The sequence below is a fragment of the Ceratotherium simum genome, chromosome 19, assembly GCF_057802395.1.
Source record: "Ceratotherium simum simum isolate JZ-2026a chromosome 19, ASM5780239v1, whole genome shotgun sequence".
NCBI lineage: Eukaryota > Metazoa > Chordata > Mammalia > Perissodactyla > Rhinocerotidae > Ceratotherium > Ceratotherium simum.
Genome location: NC_141918.1, coordinates 43110549 through 43130522, shown reverse-complemented (window position 1 = coordinate 43130522; position 19974 = coordinate 43110549). Strand labels below are relative to the sequence as shown.

Here is a 19974-nt window from a genome sequence, read left to right as displayed (position 1 = left end):
TACGTATTACCCTCAAAACTCAAGCTAAATTAGCTCCAAAATGCATCTTAACATCAGTCATTGGTATCAATCAAAAGTAACGATAGGACATAAATCTTCGTACTAAACTATGATGAGTAGCTGCATTTTCAGTGCAATCACCAACAGGTGTTGCAAGCCAACTGAATAACCACTCTGAAAGAACACACGAACAGTCTGGAGCATTTTGGTGATGTTCACGAGAGCACCGAATGAATAATAGCCAAGAGCAGCAATTTTAGACTCGAGTTCCATTGGATAAAGGGAAAAGCTGAGAGCAACCAATTGAAAGCTTCGATGGTCATTCACTCCTTTAACAAATATGTATTGAACAACTAGAAGCTGGGGCAGGGAGCGGGGAGGTAACATGATAAACAATAAGGAGAAGATCCTAAAGACTAAAGGAGACTATAGAGAATATATAAGTAATTAAATACATAATTTACAGTTTTGATGAGGACTATGAAGGGGAAAAATAGGTTATTAGGGGATAATGAGAACTCGAGGAGGACCTAAATTAGATGGAGAGATCAGAGGCAGCTTCTCTGGAAAGGTGAACCAGGTGGAGTCGCACGTGGCAAATATACCAAGCGTGCCATGGAGCAAACGTGGATCACCGGTGGCCTTGTCTTCGTCGACAAAATGATCTACTTTACCTACAAGCCAGTTCTGCCTCTACACCCTCAGTACCACACCTACAATCCAGGGACGTCCTTGTTTCCCAGAAGGCACTTCTGCTTCCAGGAGTCGCACCTCCCCCATCAACCTCCTTGCCCCCTCTTTCCTCCCAGCTGGGCCTCGCACTGGCTGGCGCACGTCTGAAGCCATAGCTCCGTGCTCCCGTTGCACTGTGCGGCCAGGGTCAGAGGAGAGAGAACCAGCCAGATGACACAAATGGGGACAAATCTCAGCACCGATAAATCAATTTGGTAAAAAGCTTTCCTTGATGTTATAGGAGCAATTCCTTACCACACAACAACTAGGCAAAACTTATTTATTTCAAATTCAACTACTATATTTAAAATCTGTTTAAGTAAACAAATTTTATTTAATTCTTCATGAATGATTCTTTCCAATTATTTAGGAATATGCTTAACATCTTCGTGTTCAGTTTACCTAAAATAAAAATGAGATTTATGCTATTGATACTATTCTTTAGAAGAGCATTTACAGTTTGATGATAGAATGTCCAAAACACAATATTCTTTCATGTAACACATTTACTGGATTTGTTATTTAATGGAGATAAACATGACCCTGGTCAGATTCTGCTGTCACACACAATAACTCAATAACCAATTGTTGTTTTTAGGTATAAACATTTGCAGGTGCTAAATCTGAAGATTCCTAGTTAGAAAGAAAAAATAAATCTCCTAAGAATATTACAAATTCAGGCAAACAAAACTCGCAATATCATGAAAGATAAATTACTATCAAGGGTAGAAAAAAATACTACCGTATGATACTGTTGTCATTGAGCTCAAATTTTGCAATTTCGAGCACCTTCTTAAATTTCTAAGTTTCAAAGCCCTATAGCTGGGCACAACATAAATAATTGTTTCATTCTCAGTGTTTTATAAAATCTTTAATGACTATTTTCCTATGAACTTTCATATATATGGTATCTAATTTTTTAAAAAATTAAGTTACTATTGTTAGCACTATAAATATTAAATCTATTCTTCCTAGCAATCTACATTTTTTTCCATAATACTCATCACAATTAGTAGCTATATATTTGTACGTTTACTTACGTCTGTCTTCTCTACTAGAATGTTACCTCCATGAAGGCAGGTACCATTCTCATTTTTATTCCATCCTTGGAGTAGGCCCTCAATATATTTTTGTTGAATGAATGAATACTTATGATGATAAAGAGACTATATAGTACTTATATATAAGAATTAAAAATCCCTGTATACAAGCTGAATGCAGGAGGAGAAACATGGCCAAAAGTAATTTAAATTTCTAACCATATTAGTAGTATAAACAAAAAGGTGGACTGACACGTGTCATGTTTCTCTTGTACATTAAAAAAGTAAATCCAAAGAATTTAGGTGTCAAAATTTCTCTTCCCAATACTAAAATTGTAAGAAAGTATGAAATTAAAAAGAAATAAAAAGATAGTGTAATATATTCCAACAGGTTATGAGTAAATCAATACAGAAAAATATAACAACTAATAACTGGGAACCAGGCTTACATCTGTTTTTAGAGTTCGAGGATAGAATACCAAAATGTAGGTTACATTCTTAAAATCTACAATTATACAATAATGCCAGTTGGTATTTATGGCCCACCCTAGCCTTGTTTCAGAACCCCGAAAATCATAGACTTTCAATAAATGCCTATTAACACCAACAATATTCTACAAGTAAATGCTAACTAGTGCGAGATTGCCTTTAGAATGTAAGTATGGAATCACAGTTGAAGGACTAGAGGAAATGACAGGAATGACAACTCTCATCTCCACCCTAAATGCTATTTCTGTACATATTTTTACTTTCAGGAAATGGAGGGGGGACAGCAAGGAAAATACATTTTAAGTGCCTACAATGTACCATGCACTTTTCACACACATGATCTTATTCCAATATAATGCTCTGAATTATCTGCATTTTCTTTGTGAGGAAACCAAGGTTTAGAAAATTTAACCAACCTCATGATTAGGAAAAGGTAGGATAAGGAGAGACTAGGAGAGGCAGCAGAAGGAATTTGGTTGGCCTCAAGCACTAAGATTATCTGGTCTAAGAGGTGATGTCCTGCTGATCACAATGGAGAAGGGAAAGGCACCCAGTGGAACAGGAAGCTGCTGATTGTTGCCAGGAAGCCCCCCACACCAGCTCTTTCTCTGTTTCTTCTTTTTTTTTTTTTTGAGGAAGATCAGCCTTGAGCTAACATCCATGCCAATCCTCCTCCTTTTTTTTTTTTTTCCCTTTTTCTCCCCAAAGCCCCAGTAGATAGTTGTATGTCACAGTTGCACATCCTTCTAGTTGCTGTATGTGGGGCATGGCCTCAGCATGGCCAGACAAGCGGTGCGTCGGTGCGCACTGGGGATCCGAACCCCGGGCCGCCAGTAGTGGAGCGCACGCACTCAACCGCTAAGCCACGGGGCCGGACCCTGTTTTTTCCTTCTAACAATCCTTTCATGTTGTACGAAATAGAATGCAGAGAGTTTAATATGGAGGAAAAATACACGTTTTGGAATCAGACTCCTCCTTCTCCCCTCTCCCATTGGTTTGAATTGTAAAGCATCAGTTAAGCTGCCCTAGAGGTTTCCCACAAAATTCTCTCTCACAGCCACAGATTGTACCTGAAATCCTGTCAGAGCAATTTGTGTCTTGCCACTTCATCACCAGAACACACGCAAGAGAAGAGAATGGCTGAACACACATCATTATTCCAAATAAACAGGTCACGTGAGCTTGGCTGAAGGTGATAGTCACCTGGAGAAAATAATCCAGGAAGCCCTGTCACCTTGTTTTGTGATTAACGACCAAATGTTCGCTCAGGAATGTGTCCCTTTCCCCCAGCAGAGATATCATTTTAGTCATATGTCAACTTAACCTCTTTTTTTGAAGTACATTTTAAACAATATACTGAGAAAGCTCAATTCTCCAGGGACCAGCTTTCTGGAATTTTCAAGTTCTAGAATTCTTAGCAAACAAAACTAAATTCCAAACCTGTTAGCAGAATCAGGTCAACAGGTAGATACTGTCAATGTAAAGACACTAATAGCCACAGACCACAGATAAAATGATTTTCTGGAAGGTGAAAAAATCTTTTGAGAAAAAACCACTACAACTAATGCTTTTTGCAAAAAAAGAACATATTGTAGCTGCAATAGTTCATTCTGTTTTTAAAGAAAAATTCATGAGTAAAAAGCAAACTTATTACTTTTTTAAGAAACCAAGTTCTAGAGGCTATGTTAGCCACAATCTTGGTGGAGACATCATTTACATCTGCCTATATGTGTGATGACTATGAGTTATCAAGAACAAAATTGAACTATTGGAATGGTCAGTTTTATGTGTTAACTTGGCCAGGTTATAGTCCCCAGTTATTCAATCAAACACTAATCTAGGTGGTGTTGTAAAGGAATTTTGTAGATGTGATTAATATCTATAATCAATTGATTTAAGTAAAGGAGATTATCCTCAACAATCTGGGTGGGCCTGACCCAATCAGTTGAAAGAGTGGAACAATAATTTCCCTGAGAAAGAAGAAATTCCACCTATGGACTGCAGCTTCAGTTCCTGCCAGACAGTTTCCAGCCTGCCAACCTGCCCTATGGATTTGGGACTTGCCTAGCCAGCCTCTACAATCACATAAACCATAATCATATAATCTCTTTCTTGGCTAGTTGCTCCAAAGTGTGCTGAAGAAAAGAAAAAGAAAAGGATGAGCTCAGGGCTTGAGATTTCCAGTTCAAGCTCTGCATAAATGACCTCAAAGCTTCCATGTCTACCTAGAAGGAAACTCTTATCTCCTGTAGCTGTAGGGTTGCAATTTCAAACCCAGAATCCCATCCTGTAAATTGCTGAATTACAACACAAATTGAATTCCCCAATCTTGCAGGACATCTTCTGTTAAAGTGAGGGCATTGTTTGGGAAGGAATGGGATCCTGAAAATTGGAATAGAGACATCTGGGAGATCCTAATGAAGCTGAGGATAGCAAACCCTTAAATTCTGCTGAGTCATCTTTGCCCATAGAAACCATCCTTCCACCCCTGTCTGAAGAGGTTAACCTCTGCTTTGTCTGAAGATCCTGTAATAGTCTCCTGAGGTAGATGTCTTGCAAGACACTGCTGATTCTCCTCAGGACCTACCCCTGCCACCCCTCTTCGCTTCTAGACTTATAACTAGACTTATGTTCCAGCAGGTTCCGAAGGGTGAGGTACAAAGTGTGGCCCATGAGGAAGTGTGCTACACAGCAAAAGAAATGCATGATTTTTCCAATTTATACAGAGAGAAATCTAGGAAATATGTGTGTGAATGGAATTAAGGGTGCTGGATAATTGTGGAAGGAACATAAAGTTGGATCAGAATGAATTTATTGATATGGGTTCCCTAAGCAGAGATTCTGAATTCAATGTTTTAGCTCAAGGGGTTAGAAAGGTGTCTAACATTTTGGTTGGTTGGTTGAAACATGAACCAACATTAAATTAAATCAAAATGCCGGAACTAACTGCTTTGGTACACTGTAGAATAAGTGTTAAAGTGGCTGTATCATGTAAAACCTGCTCACCCACTCCAGAAGGATCCAAAGGACACACCTCTACTATGATTATGAGAAAGACATTTGTGAGGGGAGCCCTAGCATCCTTGAAGAACTCTGCTGTCACTCTTCTCTATAGGTCAGAAATTACAGACTTGCTGCCACTGAACTGGGATCCCTAAATACAATGCAGAAAACTGGATGCCAGCGTGGCATGGCCAAGTGGCAGCACTTAATCACCAAAGACAAGGTACATATGGTTACCGTAATGGACAGCAGAGTCAAAGCAGTAATCAGAATAGTCTGACTTGCAGAGAGGGACCTATGGCATTGGCTAGTTGATCACGGTGTCCCTAGAAAATAAACAGAGGGCAATCTAATAAATTCTTACTTCATCTGTATAAGCTTAAAAGTTCTCGGACTAGTGAACAGAAGTCTATCCTGAATAATCGAAACAGTCACTACCTCTCCATCAATTCCTAGTCTTGACCTAGTTTACACACCCAGAACCCCTTGAAAGAAGGGGAGGCTGACTCCCCTTGAGAACCTGCCATACTGCCAAAAATTTCACATTGTTGGTCTTTCTCTCAGCCTTCTCCTGTGAGAGCCAGTGGCAGGTAGAGATGCTGTCTGGAGATCTGGCAGGCCCTATAGGTGAATCACAATGAAAACCCTGAGGTTTTTGGAACAGCCTCAGGAGCCCTACCTTCCTCTGCAGATATCTACTCTCCTTCTGAGAAACAGCTTTTGGCTCACTGCTGGGCCTTAGTAAAAAATGAACGTCCGATCACGGGCCACCAAATTACCATGAGACCTGAGCTTCACATCATGAACTGGTCGCTGCCTGACCCACCAAACCATAAAGCTGGGTGTGCACAGCAGGCCACCAATATCGAGTGGAAGAGGTCTACATGAGGTTGGGCTCAAGCAGGCCCTGAAGGCCTAAGTAAATTACACAAGGAGGTGGCCCCAATACCCATGACCCCCACTCCTGCTACATTACCTACTCCCCGCCAGTCCATACTTATTGCCTCATGGGGACTTCCCAAAACTAGCTGACTGAGGAAGAGAAAACTTGGGCCTGGTTTACAGATGGTTCTGGATGATATGCAGGCACCATTTGCAAGCAGACAGCTGTTACACTACAGACCTTTTCTAACACATCTCTGAAGGACAGTGGTGAAGGGAAATCCTCCAGGGGGCAGAACTTTGAACCGTGCCGTGAGGTGCTCATATGGCTTGGAGGGGAAAATGGCCAAAGGTACATAACTACTGACTCATAGACTTCGGCCAATGGTTTGACTGAATGGTCAGTAATTTAGAAAAGAAAATGAAGGGAAAATTGGTGACAAAGAAATTTGGGAAAGAGGTATGTGGATAGACTCCTCTGAATGGGAAAGAACGAGAAGATATTTGTGTCCCGTGTGAATGCTCACCAAAAGGTGACTTCAGCAGAGGAGTATTTTAATAATCAAATGGATAGGATGACCTATTTTGTGGATGCTATGCCTCTTTTCCCAGCCACTGCTGTCATTCCCCAATGGGCTCATGAACAGTGGCGACGATGGCAGAGGTGAAGATTACACATGGGCTCAGCACCATGGAATTGCACTCACTAAGGCCTATCTGCCAGCAGCAGGTACAACACTGAGTTCCTGATATGGCACTGTTCCCCAGGATGATCAGCCAGCTCTCTGGTGGCAGGTTGATTATACTGGACTGCCTCTATCATGGAAGGAGAGGTGCTTTGTTCTTACTGCAATAGACACTCTGGATATAGAGCTGCTTTCCCTGCATGCAATATTTTTGCCAAAACTACCATCTGTGGATTTATAGAATGCCGTATCCACCATCACGGTATTCCATACAGCATTGCTTCTGATCAAGAAATTCACTTCACAGAATATGAAGTCCAGCAATGTTCATGCACTGGTATTACCACATTCTTCATCATCTTGAAGCAGATGGCATGATAGAACAGTGGAATGGCCTTTGAAGACTCAGATACGTGCTTGTGAGGTGGCAGTACTTGGCCAGGCCCTGACAATATCCTCCAAGAGGCTATATATACTCTAAAACAGCATCCAATATATGACACTCCGTCTCTCATAGCCAGAATTGATGGGTCCAGGAATCAAGGGGTGGAAATGCGAGTGGCACCACTCACTATTACCCCTAGCAATCCACTAGCTTTGTTTCCCATCATTGTGATCTTTTGCTTTGCTGGTTGAGAAGTCTTAGTTTCAAAGGGAAGAGTGTTCCACCAGGAGACACACCAACAATTCCATTGAATTGAGAGTAAAGACTGCCACCAGCAACTTTGGGCTCCTCAGGCCTCTGAGTCAACGGGCAAAGAAGGGAGTTTCTATATTGGCCTGATTACCATGGGGCAATTGGGCTGTATTACATAATGAAGGTAAGGAAGATTATGTCTGGAATATAGGCGATCCCTTAGAGCATCTCTTATTACTGCCATGTTCTGTGACTAAAGTCAATGAAAATCACAGTTCAATTCAGAAGTCAATGAAACCCATAAAACAACTGCTAATGGCCCAGACCCTTTGGGAATGAAGGTTTGGGTCACGCCACCAGGCAAAGAACCATAAACAGCTGAGGTCCCTGTTTGAAAGCAAAGGGAATATGGAATGTATGGAATGGGTAGCGGAGAAAGGGAGGTATAAACTCTAGCTATGACCATGTGACCAATTCCAGAAATGAGGACCGTAAGCTATGAGTATTTCTTCCTTATTTGTTATAAATGTTTGTGTGTGTATGTTTGTCTCAAATATTTTTGCTTTCTTCCCTCTCAAGTGCTTATCATCTAACACAAGATATATTAGTAATAGCTAATTTTACATCACAGTATTTTAAGTTACAGGATATAAGGAGAAGAGTGAACACCCAGTGACCTTGCAACCTCTTCTGGGGAAATGGTAGCATGCTTTCTATTTCACAAGATAGCTGTATCATGTTAGGTGGAAGTATGACTTTGTTGTTGTCTTTATCTTGAGATTAAGTGTGATTTAAGGAAATGTGTGGGGGTGCCACACATTTGACAAGGAGTGGACTGTGATGGTCAAGTTTATGTGTCAACTTGGCTAGGCTGTGGTCCCCATTTATTCAATCAAACACTGATCTAGATGCTGCTGTGAAGGAATTTTGTAGATGTGATTAAGATCTACAAAAAATTGATTTAAGTAAAGGAGATTATTCTCAATAATCTGGGTGGGCCTGATCCAATCATTTGAAAGGTCTTAAGAGCAGAACTGTGTTTTCCCTGAGGAAGAAGAAATGCTACCTGCGGACTGCAGTACTAATTCCGCCCCAGAGCTTCCAGCCTGCCTTTCCTGCCCTTAGATTTCAAACTCTTCTTGCCAGCCTCCACAAATACATAAGACAATCCCTTGCAATAAGTCTTTTGTTGTTGTTGAGGAAGATTAGCCCTGAGCTAACATCTGTGCCCATCTTCCTCTATTTTGTATGTGGGTCACCACCACAGCATGGCTGACAAGTGGTGTAGGTCCATGTCCAGGATCCAACCTGCGAACCCGGGCTGCTGAAGCAAAGTGTGCCAAACTTAACCACTATGCCATGGAGCCAGCCCCGCAATAAGTCTTTTAATGTATATCTCCTATGGGAGCTGTTTCTCCGGTGGAACCTGGAAACAATTTGAACAATTATGTTCAAATTATGAGGGCATATAAGAGTAGGACACATTAAAAAGATTTCCACTAAAAAATTTCCATTAAAAAGGTGAAACTTTGTTATCCATTGTGATTCTCAAGGGTATACCGGAAATATAGTATTTCTATGAATATGGTAGAAACTGAGATATGAAACTAAAACACAGTATAGTAAATAACTTGCCCCAAAGCTATACAAAGGTCAGAATTTTAAGCTAGATTTCATGACAGCCAAGTTTATCTTGATCTTATTTACTTAAAATTAACTCATTTGATAAATGAATGCATAGTTTCTAGACAATGTTCACTATCACGAAGAAAGTCCATTAGAAAGAACTATGAATTTTCTTCTATTGAAAATAGTACTTGCAGAAACAATGATGAAGCTTTGGAATTTCATAATAACCAAGGAAAATTTAAAAAAAATAAGTGAGCATCAGCCTACGATTTAATTCAAAATGCAAGGAATAGGAATTCTTCGATTTTGTTTTATTTTAGGGTTTCTTCTCTTTCATCGCAAATACGTCAGAAGCGTGAAATCTAGATCAACAGGAGAAAGCTGTCAAAAGCTAAGACACAAGTGAAAGAGTCAATGTCCAATTTTCTTTCTTGGTCCTTGGAGGTGGAGGTCCTGGTTTGATGCAGAGTACTCTCAAGTAACATATCGAGGCCTGATATTCCCCTAAATAATGACTTGCTAGGGAAAGGGCCAGTTAACACCATGTCATTGCAAGGAAATTAATCCAGCAACTTGCACGTCATTTTCTCCTCCACTCCAAACAAGCTCAGCCAGAAACAACCACCTACCTGCTAATCCTCTCATTTTATACTCTCTTCTCCAGCACATGACCTCCTCCTTAGGATAAATCCAAGAAGCGTAGGGAATAATAACACCTCTAGTGTATGCTTCACTTAACCTAGGCCCCATGTGGACAGTTTCGACTACATGGAATTCAGTCTGATCTGAAGATTATTGCAAGCTTTACCAAAAAAAAAAAAAAAATGCTGATTACATCAAAGTTGCCTTTTAATCTAAGTCATTAATAATAAAGTAAAGCATAGTTTAGTAATTAACATGCTTACTTGCAGTTTCTCAATTTTCAAAAGACAGTCACATGAGTCTATACTAAGGACTATCAAACTTAGCATCTGTAAAGATCGGCCTACTCTAGCATCCCTCCAGGCCACACATCCCCCAAAACTGAGGGTGTCACAAGTTCCCTTAAACCTGTGGCCCCACATAACAGAGCTGCTTTAATGCCCTAGATAATACCCTCCTCCCTCCAAAATGGGCCTCTGCATTAGTCTATCCAGCTCTCCCAGGGCCGGAATGTCAGGCCCCATCCCAACCCCAACCCTGGGGCCCACTATCTGTGATCAGACCTCTCTGTTTATCTGCCTGGATATCGCATGCTGTGGGACTCTATGTCACCATGGCCTGCCCACCCACTGGGACACCATCTGCTACACCTTGCTGGTCTTCCTGGACTTCGACCTCCTGCCTGTCAGGACGGTCTTCTGTAGCCATCATCGTTCTCTCTAGATGATAAGCCCACTAGCTTGGCAGGACTTTCTCCCATCAGCTGAAATGAGTTCCAAGTTTAATGGCTGCTTTCACCCTGATGGGCATGTCCTGTCTTTAAAAAACAAACTAATCCATCCCTCTACCACAAAGACCTGATTCTGACATTAGACTGCTCTGTGCCCTACAAAATATTTCAATTTAACAGGTTTCAAGCTTAATCAAAGAGACTGTGAATTGTTTAACAAAGACTTATGGGTGTGTAGTAATAAGCTTAAAAAGATAGAAGTCATGTACCAACCTGTACTACAGAAACCTGATAGACAGTGGAATATTTTCACTGACATCACAGAGGTGAAAAGCAATCATCAAATTCAGTTTTCCAAAGATCCTGCCACCCAGTAGCACATTTATAAAGACAGAAGTTGAAAAATGAATTAAGTGACATTAATCCTTTAGAAGGTAAACAAAATGACTACACAATGCAAAAACAAGTTCCCAGCCCAGTTAAAGAGGCTGTCACAGTCTATACAGCTATGAGATACATAGATATTTTTCCCTGATTTTAAGGTAATTCTTTAATTATGCATATGTGCCTTAACTTAAAACAAACGACAAAAAAAGCATCCATGTTAGACCTTATAGCCACTAATACTCTGCATAGAAGCAATGTTTTCACCAGCATAAGTTTAATAAGTTAAAGGTGTTGAAAACAAAGGCAAGAAACAGGAGCTTAATATGATGCAATCTTGAAACTGGAAATATGCTTAATAGAAATCAAACCCAATGAAGTTCAATCACATTAAAATTTTATTAAACAATCTGTCATATAGGCATTATTTTAAGTGCTTTGCAAATATCAATTGATTTAATCTTCTTAATAACTTTATAGGATAGCTACTATTGTCGGTTGCATTTTACAGGTGAGAACCCTGAGACAGAGAGGTTAAGTAATTTGCCCGAGGACAAACAGCTGATAAATGGCGCACATGGGACTCCTATCTGGCCATCAATGATTTGCTCCACTGCACTGTGCTGTATCTCTGAATGACTTCCTAAGACTCATGCAGTTAGACGGCGGCTGAGTATTTTGAGGATTGCTGTTAATCAGCTGTGTAACCAGAAAGTCATTTCACCTCCGGCAGCAGCCTTGTTCTCTTCATATGCAGGCTAATCCTCCACTGTGGTTGCCCTGGGAAAGTCCTAGTTTATTTACATTTTCCTGACTTCCCATCCGGCTTCGCTTTTGCCATTTTCAAAAGGTCCCAGTGTTGACAATACATAAAGACATAAATTAGAATGATGTTGTCTCCTAACTCTTCCAGCAATAACATCCTGTCATCTATGGGCCCGATTTAGGACTAGGGAAGGCCACTAGATGTAAATAGCAAATGTCTTGTTGGAAGGAAGACACAACTTGCACCAGGGAGAACAGAGCAAGAACTATATATAACTACATAGATCTCAAAAACATAGAACTGTGAAAAGCACTGTGATATTATTTTTGTAAATTTAAAAAACACAAACAAGGACTAAATATTGGAATGGGTGCATAAATACGTGGGTAAAAAGTATCAAATGGATTGGAACAATATACACTAATTCATAGATGCTTCTGAAAGGAGACTTAACTAATTGTGGCACTTTATTTCTTTAAAAAAAAGACTTTAAGCAAATACTATCAAATAAAATAAGTGTCACATTGAGAGGTGGGAGTTGGTTTTAGTCTTTGTTCTTCTCTGCATTGTTTAAATGTCTCAATATATAAATTACACTAATAGAAAACAGAACATGGACTACTGAAACGAAGAGAAAGTAGAGCTGATCGAAGATAGGCCTGGAAAAGTAAGCACAGAGTATTGAAACAGCTCGTTTGTGCAGCTGGTAAGCATAACTCGCAGTCAACCACCGTCTGTTGAGTTGATGTTATAGGCGACCACTAATGGCTTTATCGGGTCATGCTGGCATAACCTGGCTGTAGCACAACCACCTGAGGTCCTTTTGGCCTTCTTAATGGCTGATCCAAATTATTCAGTGGTTGATACCAACAACATGACTGAGACACGAACTGATTACAACACAGATACTGAGTTACAACCAAAGCCCCAGCAATATTCAAACTCATCCAATGTGTGTCCCACAGGTCACAACACATTGTCCAAGACCCTCTTTGATATAACAAATGGAGAGTGACAATATAGGTCCCTTAGCATAATTCAAAGAGCTAGAGACTGAGCTAAAAAAGGAATCTCTCCAGCATCTAAGGACAGACAAAAAATAAGCAAATGCTAAGAAATGGAACAATTGGTCCAATGTGTTTTGTCATGTTGTACATGTTTACTACGTCTCATAGCACATTTTAGAAAGATTTTGTTTTTACAAATCCCAGGATAGGGAGAGAGGGACTTTCTACATTAATGGGTATCATCTTAACTTTCCGGATTGTTTAAGGCAGTATCCCAAGGTGAGACTCTAGGTCCCCGTAAAAATAGTACCATTTATTGAGTGACTATTATAGGCTAAACATTTTAAATTAGTTCATTTACACTCATTATTTTATTCCATTCTCACTACAGTCCTGTGAGACATATACTATTACTATCTCCATTTCTTTGAAGTAAGAACTAAGGCTCAGAGATGAGAAAGTTGGCCAAGGTCTAAGAGTTAAGTGCCAGGCTGGTGGGTCTGACTCCAAAGCAGCCTTAGAGCCCCTCATTGTATTGTCTTCAGGGGAGCCCTTCCCACATCAACGATCTCAATAACAGATCCTGGAACTTTTGTCCTCAGAGATGAGTTAATTACCAACCCTCCATCCCCAGCCCCTCACCATCCCATATATGAATCCCATGTGCCACATTCCTTCCTAGCGGTAACAAGCTTCTGGAACCATCTCAGTTACCAGAGGTAGCTTGTTATAATTTCAATCAGCCATTCCTTTGATTGAATAAAAACATGTCTTGGGGCTGGCCTGGTGGTGTAGTGGTTAAGTTCATGCACCCACTTCAGCGGCCTGGTTTCACGGGTTCGGATGCTGGGCGCGGACCTACATACCACTCATCAAGCCATGCTGTGGCAACATCCCACATACAAAATAGAGGAAGATTGGCACAGATATTAGCTCAGTTACAATCTTCCTCAAGCAAAAAGAGGAAGATTGGCAACAGATATTAGTTCAGTGACAATCTTCCTCACCAAAAAAAAAAAAAATTCCTCTGATTCTCATCCACTCAACCTTCTCAATCATACACAGCAGACAATATTCCTCACAAGATAGAAGAAAGTTAGCGTGTCATCCCTAGGACCTCCTTAAAGTACTGAACATCAGCCACTTCTGAAATGACCCTCTTTTGGGTCTCTTCACAGCCCTCTAGTCAATTTTTCTCTAAATCAGCATTTCCATTCTGGCAGTTCACAAACCCTGGGAATTGCCAAGTGTCTTCAGCTCTGTATCCTCAGTGCTCACAACAGTGCCTGGCCCAGGGTAAACGGCGTAAGTGCTCAGTAAATATTTAGTGAATGAAGGAATGAGAAAATAAGTTTTGCAAACACTATGAACATTAAATGACAATTATTTTGATCACTCACAATCATGCTAAACTGTCATGACCAACTCCATTCTTGTATGCATTCCCTTTTCTCTCCTTTACAAGGGCATCTGTTTGTTCTGCTCTTTTGTTTCTTGTCGTTGTTTTATTTGCTTTGTTGCCCATTTTCCCCTCCAGAACGCACGGCGGCTTACAAATAGCTTTTCAACAGTCTTCAAAAGTGACAGTCTGGCTAGCATGAAAATTAACAAGATTTATTTCTTTATCTTTAGGGTTGTGCTTGTTTGATTTTGTTACTCTTATTTAACACAAAGTGGCTCAGCCTTTCTTTTGCGTTTATTACTCATGAGAAGAAGAAAACATCTTATACATTTCTTTTGGCTACTTCCAGGACTTTTTCAGAGGATAATCAATAATATATATGCTAAGCATGCATCTAAGAATAAATCAAGATACATGTTTAAACTAATATTTGTTTATGAGGGTGTTAGAGCTAGGGATTAAGCTGTATATACATATATTTTTAATTTAGACGTTTCCAGGCATGTCTCATGAGCCAGCAGGATGGATCTGCCAAGGATACAACTTCATGAGTACCTAAAATTCCTTATAGGAGGACACTGATGATGGCCGTTAGCCAACCACCAGGACCAAGACCTCTAAGCTTCTTGAGAAAAAGCCACCTATTAACAGCAAAAAATATATACATTTCTTTCAGGAGAAAAGACGTCACCTCTTTTCTAGTAATTGTAGCCTTTGAGAGGCAGCATATTATATTATTTAAGATTAAAGACTCATGAGTTAAACTACTTGAGCTCTACTACTTATTAGCTCTATGACCTTGGCCAACCTACTTAGCTTCTCTGGGCCTCAGTTTCCTAATTGGTAAAATGAGAATGATAGTAGTCCATGTATCTTGGATCATTGTGAAGATTAAATAAGTTAAGTATTTGTAAAGTATTTAGAACAATTTCTAGCATATGTTATAAGAACTTTAAAAATGCTAGTCATTTTTTTAAATATATTGCATTGGCTAGAATTTATTGAACAATATTAACTATAAATGATGAAATGGGGCATGTAGTAAGCCTCTAATGTTTTTCTGTTTTTTCGAAATTGCTTTTTCACAATTTAATAACATCTCCATATTCCTAAATTACTATATTATATGTATGTATGTTTTCTTAAAATAAATATAGTTGCATTTTATCAAATGTCATTTGGAATCTATTAAGAAGTAAAAAATAGGGGTTGTAGTTATTCTTTTTTTTTTTTTTATAATTTTATTTATTTATTTTTTCCCCAAAGCCCCAGTAGATAGTTGTACGTCATAGTTGCACAACTTTCTAGTTGCTGTATGCGGGACATGGCCTCAGCATGGCCGGAGAAGCGGTGTGTCGGTGCGCGCCCAGCATCCGAACCCGGGCCACCAGCAGGGGAGCACGCACGCTTAACCGCTAAGCCACGGGGCCGGCCCTGTATTTATTCTTTAGTTTATTCTTTAGACTACAAAATTATTTTAACAAATTTCCTGATATTGAACCACTTTTACATTCCTAGAATAAACACCATTTTTGTATTATTCTATTTTGTTGATTTCTACAAAACCCTACATTCTTGTATTTAATATTTCAACGAATTTTTGTGATTTTTCTTTTTTGTTCTACTTTTATTAGGTTCTTTTTGGTTTTTGTTTTTTAGTATTATGTTTTTTATTAAATGAATCAGAAAAATATTTCCTCTCTTTTGTAGAGTTCATCAAGTATGGGATAACGTGTTCCTTAAAAATGTGTATTTTCAAACATAGATTATAAATACCTAATGAAAACAAGATACTTCACTCATCTAAACAGGATATTTTAGCTTCTGCCAAATCTTCCTATCCAGGCTGGTCAAGGACATGGGCTTAAGCATCAGACAAAATTAGCCCCAAATCCTGACCGCACCACCCACTATTAAATGTGCACACTTGGCAAGGTGCGCTTTTACCGCAGGGAACAACCGCACCTTCCTTATCTTCCTCACACAGAGATACTGTGAGGATTACAGGAGATTATGTTTGTAAATCCCTGTACACTCCACCCACAATAAAGCCTCCATAAATTATTTTATATGTTAGTTTTAATTTTCCTTAAATATAAAATTAATGTTTACAATTTACTTGCTATTTTTTCTTCTTATGGAGATTTTAGCTGTTTATGTAGAAATATAAAGGCTTTTGATAAAATTATTTGTGTGAAATTCCTTCATATAAAAGGCAGATTTAAATAAGACACATTATTCTCTGCTGAAATAAATTTAAAAGTTAACATTGAAGTAGAAATGCTCTGGTAACACATGAAAATGAACCCATTGCCATTGTCTAAATAAAATCACAGTGGGTTGAAAGGAAAGTTGTACTGTTTTGAGAAAACCAGGCAATGAGCCTAAACCAAATTTAATGTCTTCCATTCTTTCCTGTTCCCTTGGAGCTTTGTTCTCATGGGAATCCGAGAGTGGGAGGAGAATGTTAGAGCCTTCACCCGGGCTAAGGCTGACTCCGTGCTCTCTGATCTGCCTTCTACACGGAATAGGCGAGCAAGTCTCTCACTCCAGGTGGAAAAACGCAGCACTCAGGGATTGGAGCGGCCTCAAATAGCAATCCTACCAGCATAATAGAACTTTTGTGAAATATTAATAAGACTGCAATATAAATGTAGCCTCATTTTTAAAGGACACACAATTTGTATACATGAATATGAGTATATACAGATATACAGTATATGTAGTATACAGTGTATATAGTATAATGTATATATAGTATATAGTATAGTATATATATAGATGAGTACATACAGTATATCTAGCATACAGTGTACGTAGTATATAGACAGATGAGTATTACACAGTACATGTAGTATAAATACTGATGAATATATACAGATATATACAGTATATATAGTATACACTATATATAATATATATACAGATGAGTATATACAGAGATCTACATATATTTATATTCACCTACACAAACGGGTATCATTTATATTTATATATATATAATTGTCATATGTGTCATTTATATATACAAAATATATATGATATCTATATGGATATATAGATATATACCACCAGCGCACAGAAACCTGTTTCTCAAAAAAGTATTTGAGATTTATGTCCACCAATCAGCATCATCAAGAATACTTACTTGTATCTACTGATTATAAATCTATTACTATGGTCTCTGAGATTAGTATTAGAAGAGTAGTAAGTTTATAAGACCTGATAGGTAATATTATGAGTTTCTCTTCTTACTTAAAGCCTATAAATATAAAACTTTATTTGGTGGGCTAGCTGTCTCTGCTGAGAACAATTTAAATAAGCCCAGAGATGAGTGTAAACATCAAGCCAAGCTCGGTCACTGTACTAATCACTGGCAGACACAGGATGGAAATGTGTATCTCGAGTTCTAGCATGCATTATTTGCTATTCATTTAATGTTAACAATAGATTCTATCAAGCTTGATTAAACTATATTGATTTGTTTTCTAAAATAAAGACCTCCCACGCTACCTTTTCTTTGCTGTCTTCTGGCTTTATAGTGACAAAGATATTTTCAGGGACATTGCCAATAGCAGGATCAATGGATCAAAAGTGTACCTACCTCTATCTTTTCTGCCTCCTGTGTGGCCTCAATAACTTGACGGTTTCCAGCTTCCCCCAGATTTCTCTTGATGGACTGGCTTTTCAGTATACCATCACCCCTGAAGGAAACAAAGAGGAAAAAAAGATTTATTAAGATAAACATCTTTTGTTCCTTGTCTCTTTTGGGAAAAAAACAAATGTTTCCTTGGGCAATAGCATCTAATTTAATGACAAACGTGCTACACAATTTTAAAACAACATTCATTGTTTTTTTTCATTCCTCATCCTGATTTCTTTTTCTTTTACACTTCTCTGATTTATAGCGGGACCAGGATAAATTTCTTTGTGTAAGCAGCCCAATACTCCCTTATAAATGAGGAGTATGTTTCTTTTTATTTCTTTGTTCACCACTCAAACCCATCAATTGTATTCTGAGCAATCTTTCCTGTGTTTTGCTCTGAGAGTGTGTAACACAAGCAGTCAGAGACACTCTTACTAAACAGGAAAATCAACAATATAGCAAGATACATATTTTTCTTCAGCTTTTCAAATTTCTATTGAAAATAGGTTCACTAATTGAGTGACAGCCCTTCTCAAATGTATGATTTTAAAAGCAACAAATCCCTGCAGTAGTTCATCTTTGAATTCCAATGCCAAGGAGCAACGACATTGTTTCCTCAATTATATAATATGGTGATTGGAATTCCAGAAGAGAAAATGAGCCCAATAAAATCCAGCCCACACATAATGCCTCAGCATCAAGAGGTAACTTGAAAATTTGCTACGAATAGGCATCCGACCCACTTGCATGGTTTTCCTGTTCATCTCCTTTTAGATATTTATATATTAAAAGCCCCCATTTTAAAACTAATAGTACAAAAAACAACTTAGTTGTTTTCATTTTCAAACATACTCCTGACAGTGGGGCTACAACTGATAACTAGGTAAACCATCCCTTTCACTGGGGTAGTCTACATGTTTGAGCAGACACATAGTAACTGCTTAGTTGTCCTAGATGAGAGAGCCATGTTTGTTTCACATTATGGAGATCATCTGTTCCTTCTTCTACAAAGTGTGGGGCCGGTAACGTGAATATTCCTATGCTTGTATGAGCTGTCTAACTTTACTAGGGTTATTCAGAGCAGGAAGAGTCCAGTGCTGTCTGCTGTTTTCTTCTCTCCTCTCTTCATTTCTCATAAACCACCAAATTCTGTCTATTCTAGGCTCATAGTGTTCCTCAGCTCACTCTTCCTTCCAATTCCATTCCCATAGGTACAATCTAGTTCGAAACTCCTCACTCACACCTTCCTCCATCTCATCAACTCTTATAGAGATGATAACATCTCTCACTAGTCCTTCTGGTTTGAGACTTGTTCCTTCCAGTCCCTGTTCATGTTGGGACAGTAACTGAACTTTTAATTTGTATAAAACCTAAGAATTATATGTCATGGAAATATGTCACCATGATTCTCAAATAAAGTATCTTTTTCCCCAAATGCCAACAGAAATATGCTAGCCACATTTTAAGTTAGTTTTCAAACAATTTCATCACTCTTCTCTTTTCCTTTACTTCTCACATTTCCTCATAGCTTACAAGTAACCCAGTAAAAGAAAGTCCTAAGGGCATTGTAATACAGAGGTGGATGCACATTAAACTTAGTTCTAGTTCCAGCTCACCCATTTATCAGCTGTTGACTCTGAGGAGTCATATCCTGTTTTGTAGGTAAATGACAGAGCCTTGCTTATCAAATGGGGATGAAAACATTTATCCTGCTTATCTCTCCAGGTTGCTCTGGGAATCAAGGAAGATCACATACAATAAAATACCAAATATGCAGTATTATTATTACCCTCCCTGAAGAATTACAAAGGTAAAAACTGCGCTTGCTGTGTCTAACACTAGACTCGGACTGGGATGCTGGAAAGGTAGCCGTGATCACACTCTTAAGTCTTACAGCTTCCTTTCGGGATTGTGATGTTCTAAAGAGTCTTGTTTTGGCTTCCAAAGGGGAAAAAAAAATAATAAAGGAATCATACTCTAATATACTTGAATTTCCAAGACATGCTAAATCTAAAAGGGAAAGAAAAGGAAAAGGGGCTCAAAACAGTGACAAATTTTAATTGGCTGAAACTACCATTTAACTAAAATAATCGAACAGTCATTTGTGGCACAAATTTAAATGCAATTGCCTTAAAACCCAGGTAATGACTCCAGATATTACTGGATACTATTTAATAGAAAATATTTGCCTATTCTCTATCATTGTCTTGTCGATTTTTAATTGGAGAATGTGGAATGTGTATAATAGGGTGGGTTTGTTTTGCTTCTAAAGAGGAAATAAAAAATATCAACCCAATAT

At 38.7% G+C, this 19974-nt stretch overlaps 1 protein-coding gene and 1 long non-coding RNA gene across 3 annotated transcripts in view; both read right to left on the bottom strand.

The window, feature by feature from the left end:
* The window catches only part of LOC147914543 (uncharacterized), a 487630-nt gene that overhangs the window by 379552 nt on the left and 88104 nt on the right, over window positions 1–19974 (bottom strand). The window lies entirely within an intron of this gene.
* PKIB (cAMP-dependent protein kinase inhibitor beta) overlaps window positions 1–19974 on the bottom strand; it is a 101788-nt gene that overhangs the window by 60739 nt on the left and 21075 nt on the right. For both annotated transcript variants that reach the window (XM_087444044.1, XM_087444043.1), the window contains exon 2: window positions 17634–17733. The gene's annotated coding sequence lies outside the window, so the exon portion shown is untranslated. The remainder of the gene's footprint in view (window positions 1–17633; window positions 17734–19974) is intronic.